Source organism: Colobus angolensis, unplaced genomic scaffold (genome assembly GCF_000951035.1).
Source record: "Colobus angolensis palliatus isolate OR3802 unplaced genomic scaffold, Cang.pa_1.0 Scaffold127, whole genome shotgun sequence".
Lineage (NCBI taxonomy): Eukaryota > Metazoa > Chordata > Mammalia > Primates > Cercopithecidae > Colobus > Colobus angolensis.
The window spans coordinates 3,824,951-3,838,963 of record NW_012113919.1 but is presented as its reverse complement, the minus strand read 5'-3'; positions in this window follow the sequence as shown (position 1 = coordinate 3,838,963).

Below are 14,013 nucleotides of genomic sequence, written 5' to 3'. Positions count from 1 at the left end.
TAAATAAATAAATAAATAAAAATAAATAAATAAATAAATAAATAATACATTCACTATTCATTAACTTAAGGCAAGTTGAATAATTTGATGGTGAGACAAAGTACATTTTCCTTCCATAGTGTACTTTTTGACCCCTAATAATACATGATTTGTTACAAGTTATCTCTCTTCTTAATAAATTTTAATATAAAAAAGTTCTCATTGTTAGTTTAAAATTTTAATTGTTAAGGGCATTATAAATTGTGTTACATTTTCTATTGTTAAATGATGGAAAACATTGGTATGAAACATTTTTCCATTTACCTAATAATGCATAATCTTTAATTTTATATGTGTATGTACCATATTAAATGCACAATAATTTATAAGACATCCTGAAATTTTCAGAAAACATCAATCAATCGAAAAATAAATTCCTGTCTTTATTTCACAGTGGCTGAACAACTCAATCTTGCTTATATTTAATAACAGTTAAATCTTTATTACAAATACCCAAAGATACTTTTCATTAATTTTTCTTTCTTTTTTTTTTGAGTCGGAGTCTTGCACTGTCACCCAGGCTGGAGTGCAGTGGCCGGATCTCAGCTCACTGCAAGCTCCGCCTCCCGGGTTCACGCCATTCTCCTGCCTCAGCTTCCCAAGTAGCTGGGACTACAGGCGCCTGCCACCAAGCCCCTCTAATTTTTTTTTTTTTTTTTTTTTTTTATGTTTTTAGTAGAGACAGGTTTTCACCGTGTTAACTAAGATGGTCTTGATCTCCTGACCTCATGACCCGCCTGCTTCAGCCTCCCAAAGTGTTGGGATTACAGACGTGAGCCACCGCTCCCAGCTAATTTTTCATCTTACAGAGCTGTGTTATTTTAATGTTCTTTCTCAAGTTAGATAGATTTTGACAAAGATACTCTTTTGGACCAAACCTTAGACAGTCCCCTCTGAGTTTCACTATAGGCCCCATTCTTGGGCATGTCCTCCAAGAGCCCAGTTTTTGCAAGAATCCTATAAAGCTGGTTTAGCCAGCATCCCCAGCGCTTAATATCTATCTGATCATGCTGCTTGGCCTTCAGCAAGAATCCTACTAGATAAGTTAAACCAAAGTTCTGCCTTCCGTCTGAAGTCTCCAACTAGTAATTTTTCATCCACTTACCCTTGCCCAGCATCTTGGCTATAAATTCACACCTTTTGTTTTTGTGTTTGGAATTGAGCCCAATTTCTCTCACCCACTGCAAAACTTCATTGCAGTAGTCCCTATACTTATTCTGATAGTCCAGAATAAAGTCTGCATTGCTATTTTAACAAGTGTCCTGAATAATTTTTCTTTAAACAGTTTGAATTGCATTCTGCAGCAGCAAATATGTATGTATTACACATTTTTGTTCTTCTTAAAAATGTGAAGGCAAAGCTAAGAAGCCACCAGAGACTAAATGAAATCAAGGACCAAAGAATTAGAGTGTATGGATACATGCACTCAATTTTGTCTCTTGGCCTCATGTCACAGTTTTATGTGCCTCTTAGAGTTAAATTATTAAATTATTTAAATTAAACTTACACCAATGAGCTGCTCTTTCAGGATTTGGTTTTCCTTTTCTGGTGATTCCTCCAGAGCAGTGCATTCTGCAGATAGGGTACTGAAATATTCATTGTTACTTTTTTTCTCTCTCTTGATAAATGGTACCTTTTCATTCTTAATTGTTCTGCATTTAGACACAGAAATATTTATTTTTAAAAAAGTTTTTATTTATTATTTGAAGAGCCCATGCTTCATAACTTCATCTGGCTATAATTGCTGTAGAAGATGGTCATATCTGATGTAAGGTAGGGGTCCCCAAGCCCTGGGCTGTGGACTAATACTAGACCCTGGCCCGTTAGGCGCTGGACCACACAGCAGGAGGCAAGTGGCGGGTGAGTGGAGTGAAGCTTCGTCTGTATTTACAGCTGTTCCCTGTTGCTCATATTACTGCCTGAGCTTCACCTACTGTCAAATCAGCAGTGGCATTAGATTTTCATAGGAACTGGAACCCTATTGTGAACTGCGCATGTGCGAGATCTAGGTTGTGTGCTACTTATGAGAATCTAATGATGCTTGATGATTTGAGATGGTACTGATGTGGTGATGCTAGCGCTGGGACGCAGCTGCAAATACAGGTTAACATTAGCAGAGAGGTTTAACTGCATAGAGACCATAATAAATCAACTGCACAGAGACCATAATAAATCAATTGCTTGCAGACTCATATCAAAACCCTATCAGTGAGTGACAAGTGACAAGTTGCAGCTGGTGGCATACTTTACATAAGAATCCAACACTTATTTTAGTCAGTGTGTGGTCTGCCCATTATTTTATCTACCACTTCCACCTGTGCCACTTTCCCACACTGTGAGAAATACCAGTCACAGTTTTTATTTTTTTTAAGCTCACAAGCTAACCCTAGCCAGAACAAGTGGAAAACAAACATCACTGGGGAGTTTATTTGAAAAGGGAGAAAAACCCAATGATGCAACAACAGAAGCCTCTAAGATGACTACGAAAAATAAAGGTGTATTTAGAAGAATATGCCCACCTACCAAGTCCTACTTAAAGTATGGGTTCATTGCAACAGGTGATTTACATCCTACAGGCACACTTTGTATACTATGTGGCAACTGGCTATCCAATGAAGTCAAGAAACCTTCAAAACTGCTTTGCCACATGGAGACCAAGTGCCCTGTGTCAAAAGACAAGCCTTTGGACTTTCTTTAAATGAATAAAACGTAACCACGAAGAACAGAAGCAGTTACTGAAGGCCACCACTTCATCAAATGTGTCTGTACTGAGAGCAAAAATTCTTAGTGGCTACCTGCATTGCTAAATCTAAGAAGCCCTTTACCTTTGCTGAAGAGTTTATCTTGCCTGCTATTAAGAACATTTGTCATGAACTTTTAAGAGAGACTGTAGTTCAGAAGGTGGCGTGTGTTCCTCTATCAGCTAGCAACATAATTAGATGAACTGATGAAATAGTAGAGGATATTGACATACAGTTGTTAGGATTAATGAGTCACCATGGCATGCAATCCAGGTTGACAAGTCTACCAATGTTGACAACAAGGCAACAATGCTTGTTTTCATGTGATACATTTTATAGCAAGATGTGCATGAATATATGTTATGTGCACTTTTGTTGCCAACCAACATCACAGATGCAGAACGATTAGAGTCTTTGAATGATTACATATCAGGAAAACTGAATTGGTCATTTTGTGGTGGTGTATGCACAGTGTGGCTGTCATGACGAGCAACAACTGGGTTCAAGTGGGCAGATAAAGTGGCTGCTTTCAAAGCCAAGCTGGTATTATGGGGGAACGAATAAACACTGGGATTTCTGACATGTTTCAAACATTAGCAGAGATCTTGAAAGAGACTGAGCCAGGATCCTCTTTCTCCCAGTTGTTGCATGATCACCAATCTCAGCTTTCAAAAGAGGTTGGACATTACTTCCCAACTACAAAAGACTCAAACTGGGAAGAAATGGATCTGCTATTTATTTGTAAATAAGCCAGGTGAATCAATTTTGTCTCTACTAGGAGAGGATCAACTGCTTCAGATCACAAATGACAGTGGTCCTAAAAGTATGTCTGAGACAACTTCAACTCTCCATATGTTCTGGATTAAAGGCAGAATATCCCAAGATTGCAACAAAAGCACTGAAAAACCTACTTCCATTATCAACATCCTGTCTTTGTGAAGCAGGGTTTTCTTCAGTGAAAACAACTAAAACGAAATTACAGCATAGGAGGCACATAAGCAACATACTTTGGGTGTCACTGTGCCCCATCACCCCCATCTAGTTGCAGAAAAACAAGCTCAGGGCTCCCACTGATTCTACATTATGGTTAGTTTTATAACTGTTTCATTATATATTGCAATGTAATAATAATAGAAATAAAGTGCACAATAAATGTAATGCATTTGAATCATCCCAACACCATCCCTTGACATGGCCCATAAAAAAATTGTCTTCTCTGAAACCAGTCACTGGTGCCAAAATGGTTGAGGACCACTGATGTAAGGTGTTTCCTTTTTTCTTTTTTTTTTTTTGAGATGGAATCTTGCTCTGTTGCCCAGGCTAAAGTGCAGCGGCACAATCTCAGCTCACTGCAACCTCCGCCTCTGCTTCCGGAGCTTAAGCGATTCCCTGCCTCAGTCTCCCGAGTAGCTGGGATTATGGGCATGTGCCACCATGCCCGGCTAATTTTTGTATTTTTAGTAGAGATGGGATTTCCTCATCTTGGCCAGGCTAGTCTTGAACTCCTGACCTCGTGATCCACCTGCTTTGCCTCCCAAAGTGTTGGGATTACAGGCATGAGCCACTTCGCCTGGTCGGGTGTTTCTTTCTATTTTTTTATTTATTTAGAGATGGAGTCTCACTCTGTCCTCAGACTAGAGTGCAGTGGTGCTGTCTTGGCTCACTGCAACCTCTGCTTGCAACCTCCGCCTCTGGTGTTCAAGCAATTCTCCTGCCTCAGCTTCCTGAGTAGCTGGGACTACAGGCACGTGCCACCAAGCCCAGCTAATTTTTGCATTTTTAGTAGAGAAAGGTTTTACCATGTTGGCCAGGATGGCCTTGATCTCTTGACCTCCTGATCTACCTGCCTTGGCCTCCCAAAGTGCTGGGATTATAGGCGTGAGCCACCGTGCCTGGAACAGGCTGGGTGTTTCTTATATATGCTATAATCCTGACCATTTAAAATCAATTTTTCTTTGATTTTTATTTTCAATTAATTTGATCATAGCTTAGATTACATGACCTCTCTAAGTGTTAGTGCACCTTAAAACTGTGTTTCTTGGATCACTCAAACAGTTCAGACAAATTTTCAAACACTACGAAGAGAGACTCCAACACAAGGAAAATGGGTACTCTTACTTATAGTAAAAACAATTGGTAACCTATGAACACCATTCCTCAATTTAAGGGATTGACTCTGATAACTGTCTGTACAATCTCAGCACATAGGCAATATTGGATGGGGCAAAGTGTTTATACTTGATTCAAGCAATTCTCCTGCCTCAGCCTCCCTAGTAGCTGGGATTACAGGCATGCACCACACCAGGCTAATTTTTGTAATTTTAATAGAGATGGGGTTTTGCCACATTGACCAAGCTGGTCTCAAATTTCTGACCTCAAGTGATCCACCCACCTTGGCTGGCATTACAGGTGTGAGCTACCACTCTTGGCCAATTTTTCACACTCTGTCAGTTTCTTGTTTCTTTCTCTTTTCCTTTTTATTTTTATTTTTTAATTTTATTGATGGGGTCTTGCTCTGTTGCCCAGGCTGGAGTGCATGGTGGCATGCTGATAGCACACTGTAATCTTGAGCTCTTGGGCTCAAGTGACCCTCTCACCTCAGCCTCCTGAGGAGCTGGGACTACAAGCACATGCCCTAATGCCCTGCTAATTTTATTTTATTTTTTGTAGAGTTAGGATTCACTTAGTTGCCCAGACTGCTCTGGGACTCCTGACTTCAAGTGATCCTTCTGCCTGGGCCTCCTAGATGCTGAAATACAGGTGTGAACCATTGTGTGAGGCCTCGCTGTTTGCGTTTCTAATTTTAGTCCATCATGTAGCGTTATTGTATTGGTCTGTTCTCACACTACTGTAAAGATAATACCTGAGACTGGGTAATTTATAAACAAAAGAGATTTCACGGACTCACAGTTCTGCATGGCTGGGTAGGCTTCAGGAAACTTACAATCATGGCAGAAGGTGAAGGTGAAGCAGGACATGTCTTACATGGTGGCAGGAGAGACAGAGAGCCCAGGGAAAATGTGAAACACTTACCAAACAACCGTGAGAACAGCATGGGGAAACTGCCCTCATGATCCAACTGCCTCCCACCAGGTTCCTCCCTCAACATATGGGGATTACAACTGGAGATGAGATTTGGGTGGGAACGCCGAGCCAAACCATATCAACAACTGTGCTTGCTTGAACCTGTGTTTCAACAGTTATTGTATCTTGAAGCCAGACAAATGTTTACTTAAATATCTTCTCACATTTTTGGCATATAATAAAAGACAAATATACTCACCCTCAAAAAATAGCTGCCTTTTAGAATATTAAAATTGATAGATCAAGGGCCTGACTCAATAGAGCAAGTATGATCCTAAATTGAAGAAATAAGATTTTAGTTTTGAGTTTCTCAGTTTATTAGATTTCTTTGGCTTGTTATTGTTTTAGTCAAACTCTGCAATAGTTATTTCCTCTTGATATTTTTTTTTCAATTTATTGAAAATACCATTTTTTAAAAAAATCTAGAATGTCTGTTTAAAGATTTTTCTATTTGTTGAATTATAATCTATAGTTACTATTTACTGAGAGCCTAAAATCTGCCAAACCCTCTTTTTCATACACGTTTTCTAATTTATTTTCCACAATATCCTGTAGAGAAATGGATATATCTGTAAATGTATTGCAAGTTCAACTTGAAATTCAAACGTCTGAAGTGTCCTGTCATAATGTCCTATCCCAGCTATTCACTTCCATGAAGGATCACATCTCTAATTTTTGCATCATTTCATCAATATTCAGTCATAGGCAATGTAAATCTTCTGCTCTTTTATTTTAAGGCACTATAGCTAACACTTGCTTCAGTTTGCATATTTCCTTTGGCTAGCTTCTCTCCATTTTAGGAGCAATTCAGTAAACAAGGAGAGAAAAATATAATTCCTAGATCAAATTTAGAGTAAAGAAAAAAGTCAAAGAAATCAATTTTCTAATCCCAGACTCAGGTTATGGATTTATCTTATAACAGCAGACTAGCCAGGTCATAGTTTTCATTTTGGAGAAATTCCTATATAAATGGACACAGAGGCAAATCTGAGATAAGACTCCCAATGTGAGACAAAGGACATTTACAACATGTTGCACTCAGAGTTAGGCACATGGCACACATCATCACCTTATATTTTACTTTCTATAGCCAATCTGATTATAATATTTTGGTAAAGAAATACTTGTCATCAACTTCACCAAGTCCCGTTCAAGATTGTTGGGGATTTATGCTAATATGACTATAATTTACATATTTGAAATGTATCATTTTAGTAGTCTTTTTCCTTAAATTTTGAAATTAAATCTGTACTTTCATAGATCCTGACAGTTTAAGTATTTTAAAGATTATCTAATGTTAATATGCTTTTGCTTTTTAATGTGGGTAGAAGATAATAATCTATTTTAAATATGCAGTATATACATGTTAAGTAAGGTTGTATGTCTTTTCTCCTATTAATCTTCTTTTTGAAAGTTGATTTTTCAGTGAAACTTCAAAGTCCTGTGACTCTGTCTACAGAAGAAAACCATTAGACCAATGACCAGTTTTGTTTGGTTTAAAATCATTCAAAAATTTAGATCAGAATGAGTAAGCTAAGGGGAACACTGAATGCTGGCCTTGCTGAGAAACACTATGATGCTATTCAGTTTCTCTGTTTTTGTCCATATAAACAACCCTCTGATTTTGCTGCTTTGTAACACTGACCAAAGGAATGGCCTTGTATTCTGTGCTTCCTATACAGCTATCCTCAAACTTAGTTTTGTTTGAATAGATTTCATTTTAAATTGGAGAAAGTAAATGAAAAAAAAAGAAAAACATAAAAATGCAGTATATTGCTGAAGTCTTCTCCAACAATATATTCGGTAACAGTAGGTATATGTGCATGTGTGCATTACATGTGCATGTGTGTATATTAGACATGTACACATACATAAATGCACATAGAGATGAATGTATGTACATGTATATAATTTTTAAGTACTAAATTTTTAAGTACTAAAAATAATCCTAAACATCAATACTTTACAAATGTAGTAAAATGTACCTATTTTATGCAATTTTGCTTATTTGTTGGTTTAGCTTGTTTTTAAATTTTCCTCTTCATGCATTTGATGAATAGCAAAGAATCACTGCTTTCATATCTGTGTAAAGATGAAAAATTAAACTTTTAAAGGAAACACAACCCCAAGAAAATGTGATTTTTAATGGTTCATTAAAGACTGAAAAAGCAAAAAGTATTTGACAAATAGTATTCCCACCTGTACAGAGATAGCAAATTCTTATTTGTAGGAAGAAAGTCACTTTTCTGAAAAGAAATGTTTTCCAGTTCCAAGAAAAAAGTAAGAAAGGAATACACAATGATAAAAGTCGAAGTGATGGGTAAATGAAGTATGAAGAGATGAAAATAAATGGAAATCTTTTTTAATGTGGAGGATGTTTTAACCTGCAGTAAACATGTTAAATAAGAAAAAAAGAAGTATGTACATTTAAAATAGGAAATTATGATGTCTCATTTTTGCATTCAAGCTTACGTCCCTCCAATTTAGCAAGCTATGTTTTATTATAGGCATTCTTTTATAAAGTTGATAAGATGTTTTCTTCTTCCAGAAACTCTATTTTCCAGGCAGGCCTAAATTTGAGAGCTTTACCTGAAGATGTATTACTCATCCGTCATTAAAGCACCGTCACCTCAATGATGTATAGTTCCAATACATCATCAGATTGCCATCACCCCTGTGATGTATTACTTACACTGAAATAGCTGTCAGAAACAGGTTGTGGAAACTCAGCAACTTTTAATATATTCTTTTAAAAAAGATTATAAACATTTCTTCCCATGAAAAACTCCATGGTGAATGTAGTTTGACTCGAAATGTAACTTTATCTTTACATTCCAGAGCATAATATGTTCGCCCTTATGTTTTCGGTTACCCGTCATTAACAGCTGAAAATTGATGAGACCAAAGTCCTTTGTGGCTGTCTATAGAAGAAGACCATCAGACCAAGGACAAACTTTGTGTGGTTTAAAATCATTCAAACATTTACCCATCAGAATGAGCTACAGTCACTCTTAGAGAAATTTGAAGATATTTTCATAATGAAACCATTTCTCCAAATACGTTGCAACTCTTCTCTGTGCTTAAAAGTTGACAAAACGAATCGCTAAAATACTATAGTCTAACACTTTCCCCTTCATTGCTGAATGACAGCAATATTTATGATATTGTGCCTAGAGGTAAATAAAAGATCCCTTAACTTGTAATTTGATGAATCATAAACAGTTTACTCACATTTGAATTCAATAGACTTTTGCACATTATTTGCAGCTATTTTCAGGAAACAAATTCATATTTATAGTCAAGAATTTTTTAATTTTAGGGAACATGAATTGTTATACTGTCTCAAGTCAAGAGGAGGTATTTGGAATCAAGATATCGGTATCTAGGAGTCCCACCTTTCCCCAAGGAGCTACATCCTTCTTCACGGACAGCTGTTCTATCCCCTTCTTTCTTTTCATAAACAAGACCAGCTGTCTTCTATCGCTCCCCTGATATATTTCATCCCACAATTAGGTACTTTTAAACTTATAATTCAGGTGATCATTATCTGTTTTTCAGCAGTTTTCTAAATCAGAATTCCAGGGAAGGAGAGTTTGGTGCGTTTCCTTGGGCAGTATCCAACCTGATTAAATTAGCTGATAAACTGTGTTAAGAAGCCTTTACCATTAAACAGGTGCACTGCTCTTTGGTGGTGGGAATGGGGAGAAAGGATATCCTCATAAGAACAAATGCCGACTATGAATTCAAAAGGATAGAAGCTTATATTTATTTTTATATTATCTAGAATACAGCGACACAACTCTAAAACATTCCCAGCAAGACTTTCTAAAATTATTTTAAGTGATACAGTTTCATCCAGATGAATAAAGACCTCAGAAGATTTCTCCTAATAAAGACTCAGCAATTTTGTGGTTATTGTTTTTTTTATAAAACAGGAAATAATACAGATATGTCCAGAAACCTAGAGCTTATACCAGAAAAAAACACTTTGGACGTCCAAGCATACCTCACTGTAGTGCTTGCCACAGGGGGAGTATTGAATGTTCATCTAATACATGGGGAAATGGATGGTAGAACAATGTCTTTTTAAATTTGATAACACTGGTGTGATAAAATTAGCACTGAGTTATAAATGCCAGAACTGATATTGGCATAGCAACAACCTTTTAAAAATTCACTTAACAGCTGTTTTAATTGAATAAGGCAATGAGTATTTGAATTTATTTAAGATTCAACATATAAAACGTCTCACTCAAAAGTGCGCACGCGCACACACACACACACACACACACACAGAGACACACACACAATTTGTGTTAAATAATGATATAGGGAGATCTGCCTCTTGAAAACAGGAAAAAGATACTCAATGGTATCACAAAAATATGAGCAGCATTTCCTCTATTAGAAAGCTTTAACACCTGAGCTGATGTTCCATTGATTTATGACAACCAGTTTCAACTGAGATAATTTTATAGTAGGTAAAGAAAGGTAAATTCCACATTTACCTTCATAATGCACATTTTAACATTTTAACCTCTTTAGCAAAGCTAGCTAGGTAATATGTGGAAGAAATAAAGTCAGTGGAGAATTTATACTTGGGAGAAGTTACAAAGTATTGCTAATATTTGAAGACCAATGACCACAAGAATTCATATCAAGTGTTCCAGTTAGGGAATGGCACAGGATGCATATATTGAAATTATTTGGAGTAAAACCTTGGCCATATACTTTGATGTACATTTTTATTCCTGCTTTTATAACTGGACAAAGATAAGAATGTGAAACAATCGTGATTTGAACATACTTTTGCTTCTGAGTTTCTTTGAGCACTTTTTAAATGAAAATGAATATGACAAGTAAGTGTGGTTAAACTCATTTCACATCTGAATTACATTAATCAAAATATTACTGCTATAAATTATCAAAATTTATAGTAGTAGTGGTGACATTTCTATACTTATCAAGCGAGAATATTTAAAGTGCACAACTAAAGAGAAATTTTGATAAGGTACTCAATTTAGATTGTTAAGAATTACTAATAAATACATTTATAATACCATTTCAGATTACTTTAAATCACCTGCTTGCAAAAACAACTTTATAGATTAGAAGCAATCTCAGTAACTAGACCTATGTCTTAAACTTTTTTTTTTTTTGCTTTTGAGACGGAGCTTCGCTGTTGTTGCCCAGGCTAGAGTGCAGTGGCACAATCTTGGCTCACTACAACCTCCGCCTCCTGGGTTCAAGCGATTCTCCTGCCTCAGCCTCCCTAGTAGCTGGGATTACAGGTACCCACCTGTAAGTTGTAAATCAAATGATATGGAAGAGAAGAAAAATCAAATAGCTTTATAGTAGTGATTCTCACTGTGTAGCATCTACAGCAGCAGCAGGAGCTTGATACTGTAGAAATTTATCTTCTCAGGCCACTAATGAATCTGAAACTCCAGAAACAGGAATGGTAATCTGTATTATTAGAAGCTTTCATAGTGATTCTGATGCATGCTAAAAATTGGGTACCACAGATTTAAACAATGCAGATTCAACAAGGATTGTTGAATGATCCATAGAGGAGTAATGCAATTCTTATACATAGCAATAAAACAATGATAACAACAAAAATTGTACAACTATGGAACAAAAACAATGAGACTTTGAATCAAATATGAGAAACAGTGCATAGAAGATACAGAATGTTAATATCATTGTTTACATAACAATTGTAAAGTTTATAATGAAGTAACTTAGGATTTTCCATTTGAATAAAGTGATAAAGCAAATGTGCCCAACTCAGAGCAAAATGCTTTCCTCATAAGGCTTGAAAATGTGTTTATGTGTTTACATATTACAGAAATATTTTAGAAATAATAACCACCTTGCTGAACATGAAAAACAATATGCAAAGCTAAACATAAAGCCATTGAGAAAAATCAATAACTGGCTTATGTCACAGCTTATATTTCTAGTATCAGTGACTTCTCAATTTACCTATAAAAGGATAATGTTCAGGGTACCATTAGTAGCATCAATTTAGTAAACTGTTTACTCTTCATCGAAACAAAGAAATACTATATCAATAAATATTCTAATAGCTGGGAAGAGTAAAATAATATCAATAGTTTTGTTTCTCATTTATAAAGGTAGAATGCAAAGTTAATTTCTTCCACTTAAAAACCATCTATTTGCATATTATTTTATTTTAACTGACCATATATCAATGGGAATTAATTCATATTTATGCTGGTTGCAATATATATTTAAATGTGTATATTAGCCCTATTATAGGATTATAAGCATTTATTCCTTGACATGGAAGGGTTAAATTTAGTAATGTGTTTTAGTTACTAATTTGGAAAGCAATGATTTAAGTTAAAAATGTGTAAGTCATATATATAAGATGTCCTAATATTCTTCTGATGAATTACATGTGATAATCAAATTCAATTCATGTTAATACATTTCTTTTTAAAAATAAAATTTTACTGATGGCATTACGCTCATTTGTGAAACCTGTTTGTATGTGAAAATGTTTTTACCCATTTTAGAGTTTGAAGAATAATGACCTCAGAAATCAGGTGCTAGTCGTATTAATTTGATCATATCTCAGGGAACATTTACAGAAGTGTAAATATTGTATCATTCTTAGTCTGTTTGTGCTGTTATGACTATATGCCACAGACTAGATAATTTATAAATATTAGAAATTTTTAGATAATTTTCTCACTTTTAGAACCTAGGGAGTTCAAGAGCAAGTCACCAACAGGATTGATGTCTAGTTCAGTGGATCTCTGTTCCTAAGAGGGTGCCTTGCACCTTCATCTTCTAGAAGGGAAAACAACTGTGCTCTCAGTCTTTTGGCAAAAGGAATGGAAGGTCCAGAGAATGCTCCCTTCAACTATAATCTTTTTAGAAAGGTGCTAATCACGTTCATGAAGGTGAAGCCCTCGTGACTTAATCACCTCCCCAAAGCCATACTGTTTAATAATGTTGCATTAACTTTCAACACAAATTTTAGAGCAGGCACCATCATTCAAACCATAGCAGTCAGACAGCATTATTTTTCTCGCGTTCTTTGTTTAAAAAGTAGAAAGTCTTGTGACTGTGTATATTCAGCTAGGACTTTGATTTTTCCTTTAGTGTATTCATATTAATAAATGCAGTAAGGTATAACACCGTGAGTCTACATTTTATGGGTAGTTCACTTCAGCATTGATACTTCATGCTAATATTGCACAAATATTAGAAACAAAACCAAAATTCCTTGAAACATTTCAGATAGTGTAAATAATCAATTTTCATCATGACATTTTGGATTTATTTCTTTAAACAACGCAATCTTCATCATTTTAGATGTTGGAACATCATTTAACAAAGAAAATTCCATTTCTTTCCTGAAAATACATTTATTCAGCATTTTGTTTTGTTATTTGAGCTCATGAAGACTGATAGAGAGAAAGGGGCTCAGGTCATCTCAGTGTCGAGTTACTGAAGATCTCCTCATGGGAATGAAGTTGAGTAGGACCCTTGAGTCTGGAAGGCTCTAACTCAGAGAGATTGGATCTGCAATTGGCTTACCCCACTCCTCTCATGCTTAACCTGTCTCTCAAAAAGTATATGTCCTTGTTTCTCTACGTCTGTTCCATAACACCTTTTTTTTTTTTTTATTTATTTATTTATTTTTTTTTTTTTTTTTTTTTTTTTGTATTTTTAGTAGAGACAGTGTTTCATCGTGTTAGCCAAGATGGTCTCGATCTCCTGACCTCGTGATCTGCCCACCTCAGACTCTCCAAGTGCTGGAATTACAGGTGTGAGCCACCGCACCTGGCCAAGGGGAATTTTCAAAATGCTGACTGGCTGCATCACCCTCTGCTTAAAACCCCTAAACCCAGGCAGAGGTTGCAGTGAGCTGAGATCCCACCACTGCATTCCAGCCTAGACAACAGAGTGAAACTAGGTCTCAAAAGAAAAGAACCATTTGGCAACCATCATATTGTAATAATGGAATCATCCATGGATGTTAAAAGTACTGGTGGCTGGGTGCGGTGGCTCACGCTTGTAATCCCAGCACTTTGGGAGGCCAAGGTAGGTGGATCACCTGAGGTCAGGAGTTCAAGACCAGCCTGGCCAACATGGTGAAACCCCATCTCTA